At 40.9% G+C, this 13,051-nt stretch overlaps 1 protein-coding gene and 1 pseudogene across 3 annotated transcripts in view; one reads left to right on the plus strand and one right to left on the minus strand.

Moving 5' to 3' along the window:
- The window catches only part of HMGB1 (high mobility group box 1), a 157,055-nt gene that overhangs the window by 83,417 nt on the left and 60,587 nt on the right, over window positions 1-13,051 (minus strand). The gene's annotated exons all lie outside the window — the stretch shown is intronic.
- LOC129463980 (tyrosine-protein phosphatase non-receptor type 2-like) lies at window positions 9,228-10,656 on the plus strand (annotated as a pseudogene).

The following is a 13,051-nucleotide window of genomic DNA, read 5'->3' on the forward strand; positions in this document are numbered from 1 at the left end:
CTGAAGGTTGAGTTGATCAGCAATAGGCAATGATGTAGTCAATCATGCCTATGTAATGACACTTCCATACAATCCTCAAAGGACTGGGTTCACAGAACTTCCAGACAGCTGAAAATGTGGAGGTTCCTGGAACGTGGTGCCCCTGAAAAGGGCATGGAAGCTCTGCACCCTTCCCGCACACCTGGTCCTATGCATCTTTCCCATCTGTTCCTCTGTATCCACTATAATAAATAGGTCAACATAAGTAAAATGTTTCCCTGAGCTCTGTAAGCTGCTCTGTCAAATCAATTGAACCTGAGGAGAAGGTGGTGGGAACGCCTGATTTGTAGCTGGTGGGTCAGAAGACTAGGTAATCACTTAAAGATTTACCTCCATTTTTATTCCTGAGCTTTCTCTGCAACTGCAGGGCCCAATCCAGGGCAGGCGGAGAACTGGCGCTTACTGTGCTCTGTTGGAATTCAGGTGAGTCAGGAGATGCCTGGATGTAGAAACGTGTTCCTCTGCACTCCTGGCCTCCAATCTTTTATATAGCCTCTGATCTTGTTTTAGGTTGCAATATCTTCTCTCTTAAAAAAAACTATGTTTTTTCTTATGTTCCCTGTCATGTCTTGTTTCAGTTCATTTTCTTCTGTTTGCATTGATTTCTATTTCAGCTGGGCAGTTTTCCCCAAATGCATGGTGATCCTTGGCTACCTAGTCGCATTTGAGAGTGAGACATTTAAAATGCTGATGGATGTGAGGCTGAGGATGGAGGATTGCTTGAGCCAGGAGTTCAAGGCCAGCCTGGGCAATACAGTGAGACCCTATCTCAAAACAAAACGATGACAATAACAAATGCTGACTGTGTGAGGGTGCTGTCACTGGGTGATGAATTAGAGTGCCAGCTGCTCTACTGGGAATAACTGAATATTATTCTGATTAATATATTAATATATTAATATTATTCTGATTAATATATTAATAATATTAATATTATTCTGTTAGTCATATCAATTTGGCAGCATAGTTTTGTCAGAAAGGAATCCTCCAACCTGGACCCCATGTAATAGAAGAGGTTGACAGATCTCAGCAGTTACTTGAAGAATTCTACTCACTTCCTGTTTTTCTGCAAGAGAATCCATCCCATTCTCAGCAGTGCCCAGTATTTCTGAGTCTAGAGCTTCACTGTACAATATGTCAGCCACTAGCCATATGTGGCTATTTGAATCAAAATTAAAACTAAACTTCATTTCCTCACACTGGCCATATTTCGTGTATTTTTGTTTGTTCGTGGGTTTTTCTTGAGACAAGGTCTCTGTATCCCAGGCTGGAGTGCAGTGGTGCAATCATGGATCACTGTAGCCTCAACCTCCTGGGCTCAAGAGATCCTCCTGCCTCAGCTTCAACTTCCTTAGTAGCTAGGACTGCAAGTGTGTGGCATCATGCCCAGCAAATTTTTGTGTTTTTTATAGAGATGGGTTTTCACCATGTTGCCCAGGCTGGTCTTGAACTCCTGGGCTCAAGTGAACCACCCACCTCGGCCTCCCAAAGTGTTGGGATGACAGGTATGAGCCACCACGTGCAGCCACACTGGCTACATTTCAGGTTGGCTATTGAGCCACTAGTTGTTGGACAATGTAGATATAAAGCACTTCCATCATCACAGAAAAGTTCTATGGCACACTGCTGGAGACTAAACCTCACGTTTTGTTTGTTTGTTTTGAGATGGAGTCTTGCTCTGTTGCCAGGCTGGAGTGCAGTAGTGCGATCTCAGCTCACTGTAATCTCTGCCTCCCGGGTTCAAGCGATTCCCCTGCATCAGCCTCCGAGTAGCTGGGACTACAGGTGTGCACCACGCCTGGCTAATTTTTTGTATTTCAGTAGAGACGGGGTTTCACCATGTTGGCCAGGATGGTGTTGGTCTCCTGACCTCGTGATCTGCCTGCCTTGGCCTCCCAAAATGCTGGGATTACAGGTGTGAGCCACTGCGCCCGGCCAACCTCACATTTTATACTTGGGGAGAAGTGGTTTCCTAACTACACTCTTGAGGAGGGAATCTGGAAGTCTGATTTTCCTTTTTTTTTAGAGACTGGGTCTTGCTGTGTTGTCCAAGCTATAGTTCAGTGGAACAATTAAAGCTTACTGCTGTCTTAACCTACCGGGCTCAAGTGGTGCTCCCAGTTCAGCCTTCTGAGTAACTGGAACTACAGGCAGGTGCCACCATGCCCAGCTAATTTTTGTATTTCTTCTTAGAGATGGGGTCTTGCTATGTTGTCCAGGCTTGTCTTGATCAGGCTTGTCCAGGCTTGTCTTGGATCAGGCCCCAACTGATCCTCCTACCTCACCCTTTCAAAGTGCTGGGATTACAGGCATAAGCCACCATGCCCAGTCTGGTTTAATTATTCTTTATACAATATTTCATTAATTACTGAATTTTTAATCCTACTGTGAATCCAGCTTTAGGGGTACCTGAAGGATCCCCTTTCTTGAAACTTGACTCTTAACTAACCCCCCACAACATACATATTTGTAGGTGTAGGTTTCATGCTGTTAATTACCACTGGTCCATGTGTCTCCCATCTTTCAAAACATTCTTTATCCCTATCCTACTCCTTCAGCATTACTAATGGGTTTTCAGCAAGGAGCAGAGATAATGTGTGTGGCCCATGCCAAGCCTGAAGTCCTCTTGAGATGTTATTCACATAAGTGATGACAAAGGCAATGGGGAAAAAGCGTTCTGCTGCTTAGCTTTGTCAGGTTTTGTCCAAGGTTTGCTTAGTTACAGTTTTAAGAAATTTTATCATCTCTGATTTCTTTATATTCCAGTGTTTTATTCTTTTCCCAAATATTATTTGAGAACTTACTACAGGTAAGGCACTGCTCCAGTTGTAAGTTTTCTCACTTTACCCTCCCATTTCATAAAAAATATTGTTGCTAAACATTTTCAGTGAAAGTTTAATAATTACATATGTTGGCAAAACCTCATGAACCAAACACAGGGCAAGCTTATTTTCAGCTGACTAAAGATTGGTTTCCTCTACCCACAGCCTTAAGCAGAGTCAAGAGCTGAGCCCATTCCATAGATGCTAAACCTCAGCCAACCTTAAGACCTGTGAGTATGAGAACAGATATGTGTTGATACAAACCACTGAGTTTGGGGTGGTTTGCTATAGAGCATTATGCTGTCTGTCTAACACCATGGGAAAAGAGTCCTTACAAACAGGACTTTAGATTTTTTTTTTTTAAATATAAAGATATGGCTAGGCATAGTGGCTCACTTTGGGAGGCCAAGGCTGGTGGATCACTTGAAGTCGAGTTTGAGACCAGCCTGGCCAATGTGGTGAAACCCCGTCTCTACTAAAAATACAAAAATTAGCCAGGCATGGTGGCACACACTTGTAATCCCAGCTACTTGGGAGGCTGAAGCAGGAGGATTGCTTGAACCCAGGAGGCAGAGGCTGCAGTGAGCCAAGATTGTGCCACTGGACTCCATCCTGAGCAACAGAGTGAGTGAGACTGTCTCAAAAAAAGATATGGGTTAGTCAATATGTTTAGGAGAAAATAAAAGTTATCATTCTACAATATAAAATGCTATTTTATTGCTTGTTGCATTTTATCTAATGGTGTTTTTCTAAGAAAATTTGCAATAGGAATACCACTGTTTCAGGTTTTAAAATGGTCATAAGCACCTGATAGAGTTTGGCTGTGTCCTCACCCAAATCTCATCTTGAATTGTAGTTCCCATAATCCCCATGTGTTGTGGGAGGGACCCAGTGGGAGGTAATTGAATCATGGGGGTGGTTACCCTCATGCTGTTCTTGTAATACTGAGTGAATTCTCATGAGATCTGATGGTTTTATAAGGGGCTTTCCCGGTTTTGCTCGGCACTTCTCCTTCCTGTCGCCATGTAAAGAAAGACCTGTCTGGTTCCCCTTCCACCATGATTGTAAGTTTCCTGAGGCCTCCCCAGCCATGCTGAACTGTGAGTCAGTTAAACCTCTTTCCTTTATAAATTACCCAGTCTTGGGTATATCTTTATTAGCAGCATGAGAATGGACTAATACACCACCTGATGTAGGAAACTAATATTTTCCTTTCATTTGAAAAGGATATTTCATTAGTGAACAGTGTCTATTACACAAGTTACATCAAGATCTGTGTGCCTCTTTCCAAAAGATAAATTACAAGCATTGTTACAAAATAAAAGAGTATGCAGTTTGCAAAATTCTTATGATGGGAGCCCTTCTCTGCCCAGAATTATGCTTGCTTGCCTCTTAATGCTTCCACTAATTATGATGAGATGTCACTCAGAACCTACAGTTTCTGCCTTGGGGGACATATAAGAATGTCAGAAAACCTCTCCATGGTATCAGGTGTCTACAGAGCTTTGCTGTGGATTATGGAGCAACTCCTCAGTATCTGTTCCTAAGACCAAATGAACCATACTATCTTGGAACTGCTGGTCTTGGACAGTAAAGGGCATTGTGCAGACAGCTGGAAGCAGTCCCTATTAACATTGTCCCTGATAGTGAATAAAGGGACACTGTGAGTTCCTTTGGGCTGCTTTCTTTCTTGATGTACTGAAACTCTAGTTTCAATGGAATCAAAAGAATCAGAGACGCTGGGTGCAATGGCTCACACCTGTAATCTCAACACTTTGGGAGGCCAAGTAGGAGGATCTCTTGTGCCCAGGAGTTCAACACCAGCCTGGGCAACAGAGTGAGACCCCATCTCTACAAAAAATAAGAAAAGTAGCTGGTCATGCTAGCATACACCTGTGGTCCCAGCTACTCAGGTGCTCACTTGGGTCACAGGAGGTCAAGGCTGCAGTGAGCCGTAATTGTGCCACTGAACTCCAGCCTAGATGACAGAGTGAGATACTGTCTGAATGAATAAATAAATAAATAAATAAATAAATAAATAAATCAGAAATGTCTGACTAGATTGGGGCAGGATCTCTGTATTTGACAGATCCTAAAACAACAACTTAGTAATAAACTCTATCACTCTTATAGTAATAGTGATAGTATTTAGAGTAATAAACAGATTCCCACGCTGTTGCCTAGGCTGACAGCAGTATACAATCACAGCTCACTGCAGCTCTTGGACTTAAGTGGTCTTCCTGCGTCAGCCTCCTGAGTAGCTGGGACTACAGGTGCAGGCCACCATGTCTGAGTAATTTTTGTACTTTTTTTTTTTTTGTAGAGACAGGGCTTCACTATGTTGCCCAGGCTAGTCTTGAACTCCTGGCCTCAACAGACCCTCCTGCTTCGGCCTCCCAAAGTACTGGGATTACAGGCATGAGCCACTGTGCCTGGCACAAACACTAATTTTTTTTTTTGAGATGGAGTCTTGCTCCATCTCAGCCTGCACGCCAGGCTGGAATGCAGTGGCGTGATCTCGACTCACTGCAACCTCCGCCTCCCGGGTTCAAGCAATTCTCCTGCCTCAGCTTCCCGAGTAGCTGGGATTAGAGGTGCCCGCCACCATGCCCGGCTAATTTTTGTATTTTTAGTAGAGACGGGGTTTTGCCACGTTGGCCAGGCTGGTCTCGAACTCCTGACCCCAGGTAATCCGCCTGCCTCGGCCTCCCAAAGTGCTAGTGTTACAGGCATGAGCCACCACACCTGGCCACAAACACTATTTTTTAAAGCATGTGATGTTAGATTCTTTTATAAATTAATATTCAAACTCACTAGAAAGACTCTGGAATATGTGTATGTGTGTGTACTAGTTTTTAAAATCCTATATTTTCCTTAACAACATTAAATTGAAACTCATTACAAAACAAAGGTTAATACTAGTGCTGTCATGACTATCAAGAGCTATGACATCCTTTTAGGAAGTCATGTATGTTCATTTGTCCATTTGTTCATTCATGTTTGTAAAAGTTACAGAACACTGACATTGTACTAGGGACCAATCTAAACACTGGGAACACAAAGGTGGGTGGGGTTATCTAAAGTCCAGAGGAAAGCAGACAATGAAAAGCTATTACCAGTGTGAGCAGTGCTAACGACTGAATGGAATGAGAGTACATAGCCTCCCTGACATGGTGGGGAGGGATGTCAAAGGAAGGCTCTTAGACATAGAATCTAAATCGAGTCCTCGTGTTTGTCATATTTCCTTAATGTAGGGATTCTCTCTCTGTAACTATCTATCATTCATTCGCCTCTTTGCTCAGTTCACCAACCGCCAAAGGAACTGCTCCCATGTCGAGGGACCCTCGGATGACACACTCGGGCCACCTCCTCTTTTGCCTGTGTGTTTGCAATATCTAGGTGAGCTTGGCTTTGGTACCATATCTGTTCTGTCATTCCTGCTCCAAAGCATAAGACTCACTCCCAAGAGGAAATTTTTGCATTTGAAAATTCAAGTTGTATGAAATATAAATGTTTCCTACTTTGTACGTTCTTTAAATTCACGTGTCACATATTACATTTACTAAGAAGTAGAAATACATGTACTTTCTAAACTGAGAAAACTAGCTGGTGGAAGACAAAACTGATTCTAAACACATCTGATAGATTCTAAAAATTGAAGGTACTTTAAGTGGCACTACCCTGGCACATGTTCACTTTAGATTGCCAGGTAAACCAGTCCAACAGGTGTTAGGAGACAGATGTTCACCAAATGCTTAGCCCTCAGGGAGAAAACATTAACAAAATATACAACATATTTCCCCCGAGTATCAGCAACTGAAGTAAGCATTTTACCATCTACTATCATGATTTCTAAACACAGTTTAAAAATTTTTATCGAATACCTACTATACTGCAAGCAGTACTAGTTATGGTGATAAAAGATAAATAAACCCATGATGTATAAACTAAGCACCTTAATTCATTATTTCACGGTTAAATACGTTCTAAAACTAAATTTTTTCCTCCGTAAGTCTTCCTTCTCTTTGGGGTTTAAAAGACTCATCACCGAACTGAACCAAGTCCATCTTAGGAACTCACTGAGTGTAGGGGATTGCCAAGTCCTGTTGACTCTTCTGCCCTCTGCAGTTTCAAAGCTGTCTTCACTTTATCTTGGCATCATTTTCCTGTAGGCCTACAGAATCTGTAACCTTAAATACCATAATAACATAAAAACTAATCTTCTTGCCACAGTTTTGGCCTTTTCTAATCCATTCTTGTTCAACTGCTGCTAAAGTGACCATCTGAAGCACAAAAGATGCATGAAATTATTCAATGTCACCCAGGCCTTCAGGATGCAGCCCAACACTCTAGCACAGATCACTCCCTTTTCTTGTCTCATTTTTGTTGTTTCTCTATCATGAGCATTTATGTCCCATGGTGTCCCACTAACCACTACAATTTATTTATTTTTCTTAGAGACAGGGTCTTGTTCTGTTGCCCAGGCTGGAGTGCAGTGGTGCCGATCATAGCTCATTGCAGCCTCAAACTCCTGGGCTTAAGCAATCCTCCCACTTCAGCCTCCTGAGTAGCTGTGACCACAGGCATGTGCCACCATGCCTGGCTATTTAATATTGTATTTTTTGTAGAGATGGGGTCTTGCTCTGTTGCCCAGGCTGGTCTCAAAAGATCCTCCTGCCTTGGCCTCCAAAGTGCTGAGATTCCAGGTGTGAGCCACTGCACCTGGCCAACCGCTGCAATTTTAAAAATGCCCCAAGTGTCTCAGATATTGGTGTCCCTCTCACAAGCCCATCCCAGACTGCTCCTCCCCAACCCCTGCCCATGGTCCTCAATTAATTAACTTTCTCCCCTCCTTTATTTCGGAAAATTTAAAAAAGTTGTAAGATCAGTGCAATAAACACACATATATCCTTTACGTATATTCACCAGTTATTAACATTTTGCTACATTTGTGTTCACTGGCTTTTCCCCATCTCCAAATATTTACTTTGCTGAATCATTTGAGAGTAAGTTGCAGACATTATGACACTTTACTCTTAAATTTTTCAGCAAGTATCTCCTAAAAATAGGACACTCTCTTACATAACCACAATGATCATACTTAGGAAATTTAATATTGAAATACTAAAATTTAATTTGAATATAGAGTCGATGCTCATATTTCTCCTCAGTTGGCTGACTTGTATTTATCTTTCAAGACTAAGCTCTAGGAAAATGACCTCCCTTCTCCCCACACCCCCTCTCTGTCCACACACAGAATACATTGGGTATCTCTCTTCTATACTTTTACTACCTTTTTGTATACTTCTATTGAAGCACTTAGCACACACTATCACATCGTCTATTTTCTTTTCTGTCGTACCTGAAACTCAGCAAGACTCATTTTAATTCTTCTATCTCTTCATATACTACCCAGGATTTGTTGGTGACTGAATGGATAAATGAATGAATGAACGCATGATGAGACATTGAAGATTCTCATTCCACTCTCTCACTGTAACTGGTCATGTGTCTCTAAACATTCTGGGCAATATATCATGTGTTCTCAATTTCACCTCTTATTTCAAACACTGCTATGGTGCCCAGGTCTGTGTGGGCTTCTTCCACCTTGTGCAGATGCAACCTCACAGCACCTGCTTTTGGCCTCTGCCCCTGGTTTCCGGCCCCAGGGCTATGTTGGAGCTGTGACACAGGAGTCCCATGGGAACCACTTGGCACTTGGATATGGACAATCTGGAAACGGGGGACAGTTAAGGCCTGTAAGCTTGCCCTTGACCACTGAGGGACAGGAGCTCATAGAAAAATGCTTGTCTCATTTTTAGCCCAGGGTGGCCAATTCTGAGATGCATGTTAAAAGGTTCCTCAGAAGCTCCCACAGGATCAAGTAGCAGATATTCATAATGGTTGCCAATTTGAAAGAGACCCTTAGGTTGGCTTTCTCTCCTTCTGGGGGGGTCATTCTTCTGTCTTATCACAGTCTATTCCTGGGTGTCACATTCCCAAATAAACTCATTACCTACCTCCAAGTTGTTTGTATAGGCTTTGCTTTAGGGAGAGCCCAGACTAAGACAATGTGGTAACGTAAATGTGGCTTGGGAGCCAGACAGACTTGACTTTGAAACCAAGTTTGCTCATTCACTAGCCATGACCTTGGGCACATAATTTAACTTCTCTTAGCCTCACTTTCTTCACTTTATAATGAAGATAATATTTTATAGGAGTATGGTAATTATAGGAGTATGGTAATTAGAAATTTACCATATATATATATATATATATGAATAGAATATATACAACTTCCTTGAGTAATGATTGACTATAATAAACCACATTGGGTGTCTGTCCAGCTTAGGAGCCATCCTCACTCTTCCATTTCTCTTAAGATTTACTATTTGTCCCAGCCATGCTCACCATCATTGAGCGGGAGTTCAAGGAGTTGGATGCTCAGCATCGCTGGCAGCCGCCGTACTTGGAAATTCGAAATGAGTCCCATGACTATCTTCATAGAGTGGCCAAGTTTCCAGAAAACAGAAATCGAAATAGATACAGAGATGTAAGCCCATATGATCACAGTCGTGTTAAACTGCAAAATGCTGAGAATGATTATATTAATGCCAGCTTAGTTGACATAGAAGAGGCACAAAGGAGTTACATCTTAACACAGGGTCCACTTCCTAACATGTGCTGCCATTTCTGGCTTACGGTTTGGCAGCAGAAGACCAAAGCAGTTGTTGTGCTGAACCGCATTGTGGAGAAAGAATCGGTTAAACGTGCACAGTACTGGCCAACAGATGACCAAAAGATGCTGTTTAAAGAAACAGGATTCAGTGTGAAGCTCTTTCAGAAGATGTGAAGTCATATTACACAGTACATCTACTACGATTAGAAAATATCAATAGTGGTGAAACCAGAACAATATCTCACTTTCATTATACTACCTGGCCAGATTTTGGAGTCCCTGAATCACCAGCTTCATTTCTCAATTTCTTGTTTAAAGTGAGAGAATCTGGCTCCTTGAACCCTGACCATGGGCCTGCAGTGATCCATTGTAGTGAAGGCACTGGGTGCTTGGGCACCTTCTCTCTGGTAGACACTTGTCTTGTTTTGATGGGAAAAGGAGATTATATTAACATTAAACAAGTGTTACTGAACATGAGAAAATACCGAATGGGTCTTATTCAGACCCCAGATCAACTGAGATTCTCATATATGGCTATAATAGCATGTATAATATGCAATACATGGCTATAATAGCAAAATGTATAAAGGTAGATTCTAGTATACAGAAATGGTGGAAAGAATTTTCTAAGGAAAACTTAGCTCCTGCTTTTGATCATTCACCAAACAAAATAATGACTGAAAAATACAATGGGAACAGAATTGGTCTAGAAGAAGAAAAACTGACAGATGACCGATGTACAGTAAATGCAAGATACAATGTAAGAGAACAGTGAGAATGCTCTACGGAAACATATTCTAGAGGACAGAAAGTCCACCACAGCTCAGAAGGTGCAGCAGATGAAACAGAGGCTAAATGAGAACGAACGAAAAAGGAAAAGGCCAAGATAGACACCTAATATTCATGACTTCTGGAGCTATAAATTTTGAACCATTGATGTGCAAAACAAGACCTGAATCCCACTCCGGAAACTAAAGTGAGGCTTGCTAACCTTCTAGATTGCCTCACAGTTGTTTGTTTACAAAGAAAACTTTACATACAGGGTATGAGGAGCACCTACCAGCAGAAGACTTTGCAGAACCTTACATTGGATGTGCTGTTGTGGTTTTTTTTTTTTTTTTTTTTTTTTTGAGACGGAGTCTCGCTCTGTCACCCAGGCTGGAGTGCAGTGGCATGATCTCGGCTCACTGCAAGCTCCGCCTCCTGGGTTCACGCCATTCTCCTGCCTCAGCCTCCCGAGTAGCTGGGAATACAGGTGCCTGCCACCACACCTGGCTAATTTTTTATATTTTTTAGTAGAGATGGGGTTTCACCGTGTTCGCCAGGATGGTCTCGATCTCCTGACCTCGTGATCCGCCCGCCTTGGCCTCCAAAAGTGCTGGGATTACAGGCGTGAGCCACTGTGCCTGGCCTGTTAAATGTTTTTAATGGGTGTATGAAATGTAGAAATATGTAAAAGAAATAAATTAGGAGAGATTAATTTGTATTGTACTGCCATTCCTACTGTATTTTTATACTTTTTGGCAGCATTAAATATTTTTGTTAAAGAGTCAAAAAAAATTTACTACTCGTTCCATCAGTTTCCTGGGGATGGGTCCATGTACTCACAATTTTACTAGATTTTGTGACTATTAGCAACCACAATTCTAGCTACTGCATTGACTATTACACTAATATACAGAATAAACAATGCCTATAATTATTTTTAAATATAACCATCCTAAATTTACAAAAAGACAAACCGCATTTCCCTAATATATTGTCGAAATTTCAAGAAGAAATTCTCAACCTTTGAATGACAGATTTAAGAAAACTAGTTTAGATATCAATATCTCATTGGAATATGTTGTTTTGTTTATACCTCAGATTTTCAAAGCTTTGGGACCTCAAAAGTAGTCCTTATTTAAAAACTTCTACTCATAACCATAGTCTCCATCATCAAAAAGGAATGTATAAGGATTATTATGCTTGAAATATTAATCTGTATGGATCTTACAAGATACTCCAGGTTGCTTATATGCTTAGTGGGAAATGAGAATTATTCAAAAGAAAAATTCTATTTTCCCAGTGGGAGAAGTGTCCAAAAGTTTCAAAGACCTCAGAAAAATCAGCTTTTGGAAGCTCCTGCCACAGTTGTCAATAAGCAGGAGATACCAGTATGTCTTCAAAGAGAGAATTCATTAACAAGTCATTGAGGCTGGGCATGGTGGCTCACGCCTGTAATCCTAACACTTTGGGAGGCCGAGATGTGCAGATCACCTGAGGCTGGGAGTTTGAGACCAGCCTGACCAACACAGTGAAAAGTTGTCTCTACTAAAAACACAAAAATTAGTCACGTGTGGTGGTGAGCAACTGTAATCCCAGCTACTCGAGAGCTGAGGCAGGAGAATTGCTTGAGCCCAAGAGGTGGAGGTTGCAGTGAGCCGAGATCCTGCCATTGCACTCTAGCCTGGGCAACAAGAGAGAAACTCTGTCTCAAAAAACAAAACAAAACCAGCCATTGATAGTATAATGAAGAGACATCTGCATCCCATGTCTATTGCAGCACGATTCTCAATAGCCAAGATATGGAGTCAACCTAGGTGTCCAACAACAGACGAATGAATGAAGAAAATGTGATATATACACACTATGGAGTATTATTCAGCCATAAAAAAGAGTGAAATCCCATCGTTGATGGAATATAGATGAAACTGGAGGACATTATTTTAAGTGAAAAAAGCCAGGAACAGAAAGTTAAACAGTGCATGTTCTCACTCATATGTGAAAGCTAAAAAAAGTTGATCTCATAGAAGTAAAAAGTAGGACAGAGGATACTAGAGGCTGGGACGGGAGAGTGACAGAGAGATTTGTTAAAAGATACAAAATTATAGCTAGATAGGAGAAATAAGTTCTAGTGTTCTACAGCACTGTAGAATTACTATAGTTAATAATAATACAATACATAGTTTCAAATAGCTAGAAGGATATTGCACATTCTCAACTTAAAGAAATGATAAACATATGAGATGGTGGATGTGCTAATTACCCTGATCTGATAACTATAAATTATATCTATGGAAATATAATTATGTACTCTCAAGAATATGTACAATTGGTATTTGTCAATTTAAAAAATAAATTTAAAAACTGTATCATTGAATCCTTAAGGTGCTAAAGTTCATTTACTTATATAACAAATTAAAAAAATTATTTCTTATGCTAATGTTTTTCAAAAATCATAGCTTGTATGACTTTATATAAATATATCTAAAATAATAATTGTATGATATGTTTTTGTAGTCTAATAAAATTTGCACTGAATTCCAATTTTTTAAGGGTATCTTTTTCCACGTTTTCATCTTTATTTTTATATGGGAAGTTCTAACTGAAATAAGTTGCTCCTCAGTTCTAGGAGTTAACCCTAAAAGTAATCAATGTGATCCTCAACGCGAGTTCCAGAGCAAAAGAATGCCTAGTCTATGTTCCTTTGCGTTTTTGTTTTATTTTATTTAAATGTCTGTCTACCTGG

The sequence above is a fragment of the Symphalangus syndactylus genome, chromosome 15 (genome assembly GCF_028878055.3).
Source record: "Symphalangus syndactylus isolate Jambi chromosome 15, NHGRI_mSymSyn1-v2.1_pri, whole genome shotgun sequence".
In the NCBI taxonomy this organism is placed as follows: Eukaryota; Metazoa; Chordata; class Mammalia; order Primates; family Hylobatidae; genus Symphalangus; species Symphalangus syndactylus.